This window comes from Canis aureus, chromosome 18 (assembly GCF_053574225.1).
Source record: "Canis aureus isolate CA01 chromosome 18, VMU_Caureus_v.1.0, whole genome shotgun sequence".
Taxonomy (NCBI): Eukaryota; Metazoa; Chordata; class Mammalia; order Carnivora; family Canidae; genus Canis; species Canis aureus.
Window position 1 is genome coordinate 11,823,924 of NC_135628.1, and position 12,293 is coordinate 11,836,216.

At 37.3% G+C, this 12,293-nt stretch overlaps 1 long non-coding RNA gene across 2 annotated transcripts in view; it reads right to left on the reverse strand.

The window, feature by feature from the left end:
- Positions 1–12,293, reverse strand: part of LOC144288575 (uncharacterized) — a 271,172-nt gene that overhangs the window by 24,827 nt on the left and 234,052 nt on the right. For both annotated transcript variants that reach the window (XR_013356544.1, XR_013356543.1), the window contains exon 4: positions 3,407–3,580. This is a non-coding gene — a long non-coding RNA (uncharacterized LOC144288575). The remainder of the gene's footprint in view (positions 1–3,406; positions 3,581–12,293) is intronic.

The following is a 12,293-nucleotide window of genomic DNA, read 5'->3' on the forward strand; positions in this document are numbered from 1 at the left end:
ACTTAGTATTTCAAAATATCTTTTGGGGGAAGAGTACAATTCAGCCCTTAACAATGGAACTAGACCTAAGCATTGTCACCTGTCTAAATGTATACAACATGATTCAAGAGACCATCCCTCTGTAGGAATTTTCTGAAGAAAGCTAATTAAATGCACTCACAATACCCCAAGATTAAGTAAGAAATATGAATACAAATGCAAGGATAATTTGTTAAGAGTCTGTTGACAATAATGACGGCCTGTGTTTTCATTTTATCAGAGACTCTTCTTGGTCTACTGTCAGAGGTACCTTCTCTATCCACCTTGATGTCTTGGATTATTGTTTTTAACTTACAAACAACATATCTGGATTAGGGAAAACCTTACTAATTTATCTTTTCCACTCCAGAATCTTCCTCATCCAATATACTCTTTTTTTTTTTTTTCAATATACTCTTCTTATTGCAGACAGACCTCAAAACAAGTTGTTCTTTTCCAAAAGATTAGTGGCTCATTGACCCTTTCTTGCCTGGCACTCAAGGCCTGTTTACTGGGCAGCATTGGGGTTCACTCTCCGAATCCTTGGGTCTTGCCAATTTGGCCTTGGCTTTGCCATCTGGACTGAGCTTCTGCTCACTTTCAGGCCCATTCCCTCTCATATTTATATATATATATTCATATGATTTCTCTGTGCCAAACAACTATCCATCAACTTAAATCCTTTCATCCTTCAAGGTTTATATCCATTTCTACTTCCTTGAAGAAGAAATCACTGCAAATGCAAATTATTTAGCCTTCCTCTGTATCCCTATAGTTCTTACATCTATTCCACGGTTTAGTACCTGTTCATTTGTGGTCTAGTAATGGCAAATACTTTTAAGATGTATGCTTTATTCCCAACATTATACAATGAAGTTCTCAAAGAAAGTAAAAATGTCTTATGTTTTTACCTAAATATACAATGTTTTGTATATATGAGATGCTGACTAATTCCTGTTTTGTTTGGCAGAACATTTACTCTGAGATTTAGGGTCTTACGGAAGGGACACCACAACTGGAATCACCTAGAAGAAATGTTTGTTGTCTCAGACTTTCACAACAGAGCCAACCAAGCTAAGTTTGATATTAGAGTTTGACTCAAAACATATTATGTGCACTGCAAACTCCTTTGAAGTCTTAGTAAAATTTGAGCCACAGTAGTCATTTCTAGGGAAAATTATTTTGCTATATAGTAAAAGAGAAAAGTACATCCTAATTGTTCTCTATGTCTTATTTTGAGGTTCTGGCCATGAAGTCAATTTAAGGACTGAGGTAAAAGAAGAGGGATCTGGGGACCCCTGGGTTGCTCAGTGGTTGAGTGTCTGCCTTTGGCTCAGGTCGTGATCCCGGGGTCCTGGGATGGAGTCCCACACCAGGATCCCTGCGGGAAACCTGCTCTCCCTCTTCCTAAGTCTCTGCCTCTTTCTCTGTGTCTCTCATGAATAAAATAAAAACTTAAAAAAAAAAATTAAGAGGGGTCTGACTGAAGAAATCTCTCAGCGGCTCCCATAAGCAGGCTACAGATCTGAATACTCTGTTCAGTATCTGAGGTTTTCCTCCAGTAAAAATGCACCTGGAATGATTGACTAGTTTTTCCAGTGTTCTCTATGTGGTGTATTTTAATCAGCAGTACAATTTAGCAGCTGCATTAATTAATTAGCACATTAATCAGGAGAGCATTTTAGCAGCTAATCCCTAGCAAACTAGCAGTTTGTGATAAAATTTTAGCAGCAGGAGAACAAGCAGCATACCAAGTTATTTTTCAATGTTATCATCACTGTGGGCCTAGCAAGGGCTGAAATTATGCAACCAAATTGAAACCTTTCCTAAAATATACTTATGCAGGGCACACTTGAGAAATTGTATGCTTCACGTAGAAAGGTTTAACAATTACTACTTTTCTGTACAAAGCAGCAGTTCTGAAGAAAACTGTCAGGCTCTCCAGGAAACAAACTCTCTAAGCGTTCTTAAAATAGTCCTTGTGTAACTTCAGATGAATTCAAGGTTCCTCTTCCAGTAGCAAGATTACTTATGCAATAATGAGAAGTTTCAAGATATTATAGTTACTTATGTTAGAGCGATTAAGAAGGGAATACTTGCCTTAGCAATGAAACTGTTGCAAGTCTAATTTTTAGCTCTTTAAAACCTTTACAGTGAACCGTATACTTGAGAAGGGCAAAGAAAACAAATTTCTTCCAATACAATGTTTAGAGATAAATGCATGTAGCACCACAGCCAAATGTAATGTACTTTTGATGAAATATAAATTGGAAGATTTCACATGGAAACATCACTCCTTTTTTGTTTCGTTATATCCAAAATGCAGTGACATGTGCTTTTATTGAATCCATGCATATTGAATTCCACATGTTCAAAATTTAAAATTTGACTGAAAAGTCCCACAGGCCGATATGAAAACTTCCCTTCCTTTATGAAGCCTGGGGATATTGAATTCTTACATACTGCAATCTATTAGCCTGAACTGTAAGGCAGTTCTTTATCTTCCCAGCATTTCCTGGGAGAAACCAGCTTTCTTTCATGACTCCACATCACTTTCTCAACCTCAGAATGAAGAGGGTCAGGGTAACTGAGGGAGCATGTGCTGGCTAAGCATTTCCTTACATTTCAAACTCTTGTTATATTGATTTTTCCCTCTGGTTCATGGAAATTGCACTCCATTTAAATCATATACTACAACTTGGAAGAATTTTAATTTCCACTCTGCCTTTTGTCTCCATTTATAAATTGCATTTTTATCTCTCAATCTTATGCCCTCTCTTTATAAAATTTTTGGCTCCTCACAACATATTTATCAGCAGTTCCACTCCAAGCCCACAGAAATTCCAAAATCTGGGGAAATACAAATGAGAATGAGATACAAAAAAAAAAAAAAAAGTATAAATTACAGCACTTAGTGAGGATGTGAATGAGCTATTTTCTTATAAATGCCTTATAAATAAAAGGTACTGGTTAAGGGCTACCCATGCAACTCCATCTACAGTTCTTTGGAGACAATGTCATGTCTTGTAGATTCCTACATGCGTAGGTTGAAATTTATGCATACCTTTTGTCACAGCTAAAATCATTGTAATTATGTTGTTAGTGCATTACTTGGCTTCATTTGTGAGCACAGTATTTGTTACCAATAAATGGCTTATGGATGAAAAACCTCTTTTAACTATGAGTCACCTTCTATTGATGTAATCCTTCTTTCTTTATGAACTTTTATAATTAACATCAAGTTTGCCTGGGCTCACATTCTATCTCACTGACTGAATTTCCTATTCCCTTCTGCACTGTGAATGTGAGTACATGTACACACATTGATGTAAATACATACACACACACACACACACACACAATCACACACATACATACAAATACCAACCTTCCTCTGTACTATCCGTTTGAGGGGACTCTGGTGGAGTACTGATTCGTGTTTCCCTTTACAAAACCATTGAGTGTTGCAACACTCACTTGCTCTCTCCCTCGTGGCAGATTTTTATATTAAAATCTGGATTAAGACCAAACTTGACATCCTCCATTGACTGGATCAGTGTACCTATAAGAGAGATTGATTAAATTAATTTGTTTATTTAACAAATATTTTTTGAGAACGCAACATACATGGCTTTGGTCAGAATTTGTTATCTGGTCTAATATAATACATCCAACCTGCCTTGCTGACTTTGCTAAACTTCCTCTACCACTGAACTCATCTTTCACACTGTTGTTAGAATGATCTCCATAAAACATAAATCTGATTGTATTACTCCCCTACATAAAATTGTTAAATGGGTTTTTATAACACATAGGATAAAAGTCAACCCCTGCAGGATGGCCTACCACATCCTTTAGCTCTGGCCCTTGTTTACCTCTATCATACCATCTTGTTATGTTCATTAATTTTATGTGTCAAACCTACTGGTCTTAGGGATCCCATAAAACATTATTTTGTAAATAAGCGTTATTTACAAATGGTGGTAAAAGATTAATTCTAGGTGTGTCTGTTAGGGTATCTCTAGAGGAGATTAGTGTTTAAATCAGTAGACTGAGTAAGGATAGCATTCACTGATGTCGATGGGCTTTATCCAACCTGTTGAGGGCCTGAAGAGAACAAAATGTGGTGGAAGGGTGAATTTGATCTGTCTGCTTAAGCTGAGACTTCATTTTCCCTACCCCTAGACATAATACTTCTGGTTCTCAGGCTTTTGGACTCAGACCAGGTCTTATACCATGGGCCCACCAGTTCTCAGGGCTGTGGACTTAGACTGAATTACACCATTGACTTTCTTGGTTCTTCAACTTGCAGATAGTAAATTATGGTGCTATTAGATCTCCATAACCATGTGAGCCAATGCCTAAAAAAAATCTCCTCTTATATCTATCTATCTGTCTACCTACCTATCTATCCATCCACCCATCTATCCTATTAGTTCTGTTTCTCTGGAGAACCTTGACTAATAGACACCTCTAGTCATCCCTCTGCACAAATCCCCCATTCCAGTTTATTCCATGAGTGGAATGGAATAATTGGAAGTCTGCTTCCCAACACACTATACTCTCTTACTCCCGTGCCTTGTGGACGCTCTTCCCTAAATACAGAGTGCTTTTTCTCTCCTTATTCTCTCCTTGTGCTGTATAACACACGTTCATTTTATATAGTGATTCAACAGTTCCATATATTACTCACTACTCATCAAGATAAGTGTACTTTTAATCCCCTTCACCTATTTCTCCCATCTCCTCATTCCTTTCCCCTCTGCTAGCCATCTGTTCTCTATAGTTGAGTCTGTTTTTTAGTTCCTTTCTCTCTCTTTTCCTTTGTTCATTTGTTTTCTTTTGTTTTATATATTCCACATATGAGTGAAATCATATGGTATTTGTCATATGGTATTTGGCTTACTTCACTTAGCATTATACTCTCTAGCTCCATCCATATTGTTGCAAATGGCAAGATTTCATTCTTTTTTTATGGCTGAATAATGTCACATGTTTATTTTTTAAGACTCACATCTGATATCAGCTATTCCTCCCCAACACATTCTGTCCTGAAGTAGACCTATATTAGTTGACATCTATGTGGCAAACCTGTATTAGTTGCTTCCTTGCACCAATAGAATTCTAGCTTTCTTCACAGAAGTTACTACATTTAACTTTAATGATTTTCTTGTCATCAATTTTACCCAGTATACTGTGAATCCCTTAATGTCAGGGACTGTCTTTCATTCTTTTTTCCCCAACACTTTGCAAAAAGCCAAGTATATTAATTCCTAATGATGCTGGTTGAATAAGAGTAATTTGTGGTGAGAAGTAGAGGGTGGTATCAACCTGGAGCACAGGCTGTTGTTGAAGGTTTGGGGTCCCAGGATGGAATAAATGGTGGTAGGAAGAAGGAGAGGTGTTTTGAAAACATGAGTTGCAACCCTCAAAGTGATGCTGGAGAATTTTACAAAACTGGACTTTTGCAGATCTCATGAAGTCTATGACTAGAATTAGCAATAGAGTAAAATCCTCAGGCTACTATGGATTTATCTTATAGCTTCAAGACAAATCAACCTACTTTTGAACTCATTAAGGATAGCATACCTTCATTGTGCCTAAGCAATGGCAATTTGGGAACAATGAAATTTGTATCACCTCAGTGGTTGAATCTCTCAGAATAAGTGATGTAACTCATGAGATGCTAGCAAGAAAAGTCTCATCTCAGAGAAGGACAGTCCTATAACACAGATAAAACACCCACGACCCCTATTTTAGATGAGGAAATTAAAGCTCAGAGTCATTTAATGATTTTCCCAAAGTTGCACTGCTAATAAGTAGTAGATGTAGGTATCATACTTAATTCTGAAACTAAATCCACTGTGCTCTTTATGCCACAAACCATGTACCAACATCTTAAAAGTCACAAAAATAACCAGGTATTTGGACTAATAAAACTCATAACTGCTCCTGGATGTGTATGTGTCTAGGGGAGTGAGAGGTAGTGGGAGTGAGAGGTAGTGGGGCAAAATTAATGAATACCGTTCTGACATTGAATCATTATTATTTTATATATATTAAAAATTTGGGGAACTAATTTCCAATTATTCATTAGCAGGAATAACTATACCTTTTCAGCCAGAAGTAAAGTGTCAACCAAGCTTTGCCTATTGCTTTTATGTCCTCTGAAGTTAATCTTTCCTGAAAATGGAAGATTGCTGGTTGGGCCAAGAGGAAAAATGACAGAGACTACACTGGGTAAGTACTTTGATTAGCTAATAAAATAAAGTTACACTCAACAATAAATAGTGGGTTTTTTAAAGATTTTTTTAAATCTATTTATTCATGACAGAGAGAGAGAGAGAGAGAGAGAGAAAGAGAGGCAGAGGGAGAAGCAGGCTCCATGCAGGGGCCTGATATGGGACTCGATCCCAGGTCTCCAGGATCATACGGGCTGAAGGCGGCGTTAAACCTCGGGGCCACTGGGGCTGCCCTAAATGGTGGTTTTATATGGCTCCCTACTATGCCTATTATCAAATACTTTATAGAGAAAATCTCTCATGAGAGCAACAAGAAAACAGGGAGAGGTCCAGTAACTCAGGAGGAAAAACAGGAAGCTACAAGAGGTCGACAAAATGACAAAAGGCCACAAGCAAAAACAAAATTCTGTCAATACAGAAAAAAAAAGGGGGGGATCGAATTACTTATAATAGAACTCCATGTTAGAAATGAGGTAGAAATGATGGGAAAGAGGAAGCCACTTTGAACAATTATGCTTACCAGTGGCTTTGAAAAGATAGTCCAGTCACCTGGGTGGCTCAGTTGGTTGAACATCTGCCTTGGGCTCAGGTCATGGGATCGAGTCCCACAGCTGCCAACCACTCCCTGGTTGGCAGGGAGTCTGTTTCTCCCTCTGCCCTTTCTCTGCCCATGCTCACTCTCTTTCTCTCTCTCTCTCTCTCTCAAATAAATAATAAAAAAAGAAGAGACAGACCATCACTCAACAAAGGAGAAATGTGCACCCTAGCTTTATTGCTTTTATGCCAATGCTGAAAGAGCCCTGAGAATCTGACACCATTCAAACATTCTCTGGAGAACCCGAAATTATTTGCAAACTTAGTTGACTGATTTATTATAAGAAATTTCTTTTGAGATATAGGGTTAGAGATTCATAAATTAGAGCCAGTTATTTGGGGTCACCAACATGAGATTAAAAAATCACTCTTCAACATCTAGCCCACATTCTTAAGAGCCTGGTGTACACAGAATGCTAATGTAGGCATGGTGAGAATAACCATCAGCAGCAGAACTTGTCTTTAGTTGAATTTCCAAACCATGGTTTAAAATAGTGACCTGGGATGAGAAGGAGAATGACAATTCCGTCAGTTGTCACTGACAGACGTGGTGGACCCTCCACCAGGTCTGATCTTCATAACCAGCCTCAATAGTGGAAGTGAGAGGGGTGCCTGGGTAGCTCAGTTAGTTAAGCATCCAACTGTTGGTTTTGGTTCAGAACATGAACTTGGGGTCATGAGATCAAGCCACAAAACAGGTTCTGTGTTCTGCGTGAGATTTTCTCTCTCCCTCTGCCCCTCACCTCACTCTCTTTATCTCATTCTAAAAAAAAAAAAAAAAAAAAGGAAGAAGAAGTGGAAATGAAGATGTTCCCAACTCTCATAGTAGAGGGAGAACTCCCACAAGCAACAGCATCTCTCCTCTGGCAGAAGACTGAGCAGTAACATGCAGCTCTGAGTTATCATGGAATCAATAAACTTCCTGTGCTTTTCTCTTGTAAGGACTGCCTGGCAGTTATTATTCTAATGAATCTAAATTTGATAGCAACAATATTCTAAAGGGTGTTGGTACTCTCTTATAGGCATAAACTTGTATAATTTCTGATCAACCATCTGTCACTAAAAAGCAAGATTAGCATGAAATCCTCAGCAAGAATTGTATAGGCAAATCACAGTGAAATAATTGAGCAGTTAATCTACTTGGGAAACACTTTTCCTACCAAGCAAATTTTATAAGTCAATCAACTTTATTAAATTGAGGATAAACAGCAAATAAGAGGGCATCGACTTCAACAGGCTCACTCAGTTGTAGAGTACACTTATTATCATCAACTATCACTCCTTAGTAATTGGAGGCAGGGCAAGTATCACTATAGATTAACTTCAAAGTCCTTAGGAGATTTCAGTGGGACAGAGGAAGGAGACTGTAATTTAAAGAACTGAAAGGATGAAGCACAAAGGCAAACGTTGCCAGCAATTCCACTGCTGAGACAAAAGTACAAAGAACCTTGAAGGGGAAAGACAGGAGGAGATTGCCAAAGTCAGAGAAGAAAATTCTGATAAAGCAAATCATTGGCAGGTAAATAAAAGATGAGTTGAAGATGTATAATTAGCAACAATCATGAGTTTCAATTAATAACAAAGCACTTAAGCTCAAAATAATATAGTTTTATTGATTACAATAATTCTCTTCTATACAAATGGGTTCAAAATACATATTAATGGATTTTTTCTTCCTTTCTTTTTTTTTTCTTCTTTCTTTTTTGCTCTTTTGTAGGCACTATCCCTTTATTCCAACTACCAGTTGCATTTGTCATTCCATTTTCTTGACCCACATTAAAATTAGGCAAGTATGAAATTAAAACTCCAAACATTTGCAAAAGCTATTTCAAATTCGGAGATTTATATCCCTTGTGAAATGGGATTTTGACTTTGATGCAGGTCTGGGATGCATTAGATCCCTAAGCACATTTCAATACAGATATGAAACAGGTAGGGTAGTGTGAGGGGTGAGTAATTTTTTTAAGTATCTGAAAGTCCTTTGTGACTAACTTTTCCAGGTTATTTATGTATGGAGCTTTTGACAAATTCTAAATAGGTTCTTTTCAAGTAAAGCAAAATGGACTCTATTTTCTTGGTAGCATTTAACTTATATAATGACATACAGGTGTTGGAAATAAGATACCTCTGTGATTCTGTCCAAACTCAGAATCTAATATAAGGTCATTAAATGCCCTCTAAACCCAGTGACAACATGAAAGGCATAGAAAAAGGCAGTCAATATACGGGTGCAGGGTATCTCCAGCTTGCTCTGAAATCCATGGTGGAGGGACTGTTTCATTATCACTTAGAATATAAAATGTCACCTTGATTAATATTTACTGAAAATAAATGCCTGGAAAGACCTTTCGTAAAGAGCAAAAATTTAGAAAGAGCTTGTAGTTTAGCAATAAAAATGTTCCACTTAATACAAATGAGGGCAGGGTCCCTATATACAAGGAGCTTTTAATTAAGCTGAGAAGAAATCTCGCACGTGATAAATCAAAGAACCCCTTTTTCATACTCTCACACACACACAAATACACACAAATCGAACTAAGTCAGAAAAAGTGTTTGATTAAATCCTGTGGAGTATATTTAAAAGTGGGAATTTGTAGGCAGGCATACCTGGACTGCATCCCAGCTGACACTCACTGGGAGCATAATTGCCATCAACTTACCCTTCCTGAGCCTTGGTTTGTACCTCCTATCAAGGATTGCTGTGAAATTAAGGTGGGAATATGCAGAGTGCCTGATATACAGAAAAACACTCAATAGATACTAGTAACAAGAGGAGTCTGTCTTTAATGCAACATAAGATTCAATTCTGGAGCTCCAGATACCTTCAGTCCTCACTTCTTAAGTCCTTTAAGATGGCAAACTATAAGGAAAACGCTGAGTTAAAATTCATCTTCTCTACTGACACTCCCCATTACCACTGTCGCCATCTCATATATTCCCTTCTCCTATTCAGACAGATGGTGGCCTATCATTTATCAAAATATGCTCAGGAAAGGTGAAATCTCAATTGCACTCCAAACTTTCTCCAAAATCTGCCTTCTGGTTTGTATTCTTAACACTCATCCTCTCCACTAGATCCTTCCTTTCAATCCACCATCATATCCATGAACTCCCCACATATAAACAAACCGAAATCTAGCCTCCATTCTGCAACCCACTAGTTCTTACTACCTTTTCCTTTTCCCCATCACCAATCTCCAGTGGAATGCGTCTCACATCAATCCTCTTCACCTGTAATGAATTCCAGTTCAAATCATCCAAATATATCCTATAGGCTCATGATTAGCTTCTCCATACCAGGTCCTGCTAAAAGGATTTTCACTTTCACTTTGTTCTTTTCCTTCTACCACCACATGAGTGATTGCCTCATCATCAACCAATTGCTCTTCACATGCCAATGAAGATAGAATCTAAACAGAATATCGGATAGAGACATTTGTTTATATTCAGGCCATCCTGCTACTTCTTGCAGCAAAGTTTTCCAGCCCCTGGCACATTGTCTTCTAGATCTCTGTGATTACGTTTGCTTCAGTTGTTTTATCCTTGCCACCTTGTAAGCATTTCCATCACTGTCAACCGGGGCTTTCCTGGGTGGTGTTTCTGCCCCATTTACTCAGTGAGGAAAGGGCCTCTGATCCATTTGCAATCACCAGTAGACTTTCTTCAGGCTACATGAGCTACTGCCCAATCTGATATCCTTTATATTTTCAAATGAACTGCAATCCTGCCTGGATTTTCTTGTCATTTTTATCAAATTTCAATGATATCATGAGAGCTATCCAAAAAAAAAAAAACAACAACAACTTTGCATATAATCCAACTCTATGAATGTTCAAAGTTATTGAAAGCATTGATGAGATGTGATATCACTTGCAACTGAGTATGAGTTAACTGTGCCTTGGTTTACAAATGTTTCCAATATCATATCATATCATACAGAAACATCCTGTTTCTGTAATATCACAGAATGCTTTCATGCAAAAAAAAGGCAATACAGGTCCACTGGTATATGCTTCAATTCTCCACTTTTGTTAGTAAAAGCAGCCTGTATTCTTCTCTGCACAGACATAGCTGGGCAATTTAGGAGCTGATCTCCTTTAGTAAGTATCCTTATGTAAAAAAAAAAAAAAAAAAAAAAAAGCAATTGAAGTCCAACTAGAGATGTGGGGATCTTTTGCTTAAGTTTTTATTTTAATTCCAGTTAGTTAACAGACAGTGTAATAAGTTTCAGATGTGCAATATAATGATTCAACAATTCCCTATATCACAGGGTTGCTCATCACAGTGAGTGCCCTCCTAGATGCCCGTTACCCACACCCCCCACCCACCTCCCTTCTGGTGATATGGGATGTGCTTTTTACCACAGTTAAAAATAAACTTAAAAGATAAAAGGAGAACAAAAAACTAATAATATCGTACAACTAAAAATACATATATTTGAGCCTAAATACCTTTAATTCCACACCACAATTGTATTTAATTTTCTACCTGTAACTATACTTAAAGTCTTGTTACATAAGATATGTAAGCTACAGAGTGCTAAAATAAACTATGGAAGATGGTTAAATACTGGTCAATTTGAAGAGGGAAATTGTGGTTTTTATTAACTGTAAAGTAAACCTCTAGTTGTATTAAAATGAGAGGTCACTTTGACTCTACAATAGAAAAGAAATTAGGTGTCCTCAACAAGTTGGGAAATTAAGCTTTTAAAATAAGAAGTATAAACCTATAAATAGTAAAAACACTTAGCCTTTGGTGTAATAGGCAGGAAAATGGCCCAGACAAGCATATTAGCTTTATAGACATCATCCAAGTCATCAAAAGCACTAGTAAACTATCTCTGTGTTTTGCCTACTTACAACTAAAATAATAATACAAAGTGAGCAAAAAAATTAATTTGCAAAATTAAAGCTCTGCATTAGTAATGATTTTAGAAACAGCCTACATCTACCAATTCTTTCTATATTTTCATATTTAATGACTTTTGATGACATAGGTTTTTGCACTGAGGGAAAAGTATGCTGTGGTCAACTTCATCTGTACCACCCTGTCCCTGGATCCTTCCAGATGGCATTTTCCAATGGATCAGAAAAACTATATGACCCAGCTAAACCACAGAGCCATAAAATTCACTTAGGAGGAACAAGACAGTCTGCATTTATGAAGGCAATATAGGTAGATCTGCCAGTTATTGCACATTTTTATGTGCTTCAAGATGCTTTACATATATTATGTATGTCATTCAATGTTAAAAATTCCATGGATTAAGTAATAACATTCATTTTATAGGAGTAAAAAAAGGTTCAGGAAACAGAAGTAACAACTAGTACATAGCAGAGCATGAACTCAAAGACACGCTCCTAAATAATCCATATGCTAGCAACAGCACTCAGTATGCTCAGGCTTTTCTTTTTTCCTCCCCTTTCAATTTTTTTTTTG